We start from the raw sequence: 1,569 nt of genomic DNA on the forward strand, positions 1-1,569 counted from the left end.
ACATTGGAAAATTATGGAAGTAAGAAATATCAAAATACCCTAGCAAAAAATTGAAACTTTCACAAATGGAGTAAAACAGGAAACATCATTTCAAATTATGCCTTGGTCAATGACTGATCTAATAATTAATCCTCACATAACCTTTGTTTACTTGAATGTTTTTCTTTCTAGTATTTTCATTGGTGCCAAGGGTTCATTGTGGGCATAGCATTAATATAAAACACAAAGGACACTATCGCTTGGTCCATTGAGCTGACTGGTGATGGCTGTTCAGTACAGGAATGGAGCAGAACCAAAAAGGATAATCTCAGCAGCGATGTGTGTGCTGCAGGTGCTGAAGGCTTGAGCCTGCCCTCAGTGGAGCTAATGCGGAGGATGATGGTAATGATGAAGATGTAGGACATAAGAAGGGTCAGGGTTGGGACAAAGATGTTAAATGCACCAAAACATAGAATCATCAACACATTAACATGGGTACTAGACTGTGTAAGCTTCACAAGGGGAAGAAGATTGGAGAAATAGTGGTTGATCACATCAAAGTTGCAGAGTTGAACCCTAATCTTGAAGCTAATATACAAACCACACCAATAATATACCACCTGACATCAGGGAAATGTGAATCTGATAGGATATTGTAAAGCAAGAGGGAAATGTAGCGCTCATTAGCATTGAAACTAACATGTGACATTCTTCAATAGCAGAAATTATGAAGAAATAGAGCTTAGCTGTGCATCCAGAGTAGATGACATTTTCCTCTATCACAAAATTCACTAGCATTTGGGGAGTAATGACAGTGGAATGGCAAAGGTCAACAAAGAACAGAAGTACATGGGGGTGTGCAGGTGGGGAATGAACCCAATCAGTGTGCTCATGCCTAGATTCTGAACCATGGTGACAACATAGATTCCTAGGAAGAGGAAGAGCAGGGGAGCTCTGGCTTCTCTGAGTCCAGTCAGGATGACCTCAGCCTCTCTGTAGTCCTTTCCTCCTGTCATGTCCTCTGTTCAGATTCTGAGGGGAGAGGGTAGTGTGTGAGTGTTACATGACTTTATAGTTGGTTTTTTTTAATGGCTTTTTGACAATTTAATATACTTTTCATAGATTTTGTTTTATAGTCATAATTGTAAACTGAGTCTTATGGACTCCTGGGACCTTGTTTAAATGAATCAACAGCAATTGTGAAAGCATGCACAAGACCCATACCAACTCATGCAGACAAAAAGCTAGCATAGAATTGGGGAAATGGGCAGGAGGCCCCTAGCTTGGCTGAAGAACCATTGGCAGCTGATTACTGCTGGGTGAGGGAGAGCTGATCTTCTTAAAGGGAGTGACGCTAGATAGGCTGACTAGATCCCAGAGAATGAACTTTCACTGAGGGATACCTGAGTACACTAACTTGACTCAATAGGCCTTAACCTAAATGACAGAATGCATGAAATCCTGAAGACAGGGAGGACTATGCAAATGAGTGGATGGGGAAAGGAGTGTAAAATGACTAAGATATGTTGTATGAAATACACAAAAATTCAATAATTTTTTAAAAATCCATAATTATATAGAAGAAAGAAA

The 1,569-nt window shown here is 40.0% G+C and overlaps 1 pseudogene; it reads right to left on the reverse strand.

The window, feature by feature from the left end:
• Window positions 1–176: 176 nt before the first annotated feature.
• LOC115071683 lies at window positions 177–995 on the reverse strand (annotated as a pseudogene).
• Window positions 996–1,569: the final 574 nt, after the last annotated feature.

The sequence above is a fragment of the Nannospalax galili genome, unplaced genomic scaffold, assembly GCF_000622305.1.
Source record: "Nannospalax galili isolate Female #2095 unplaced genomic scaffold, S.galili_v1.0 scaffold881, whole genome shotgun sequence".
In the NCBI taxonomy this organism is placed as follows: Eukaryota; Metazoa; Chordata; class Mammalia; order Rodentia; family Spalacidae; genus Nannospalax; species Nannospalax galili.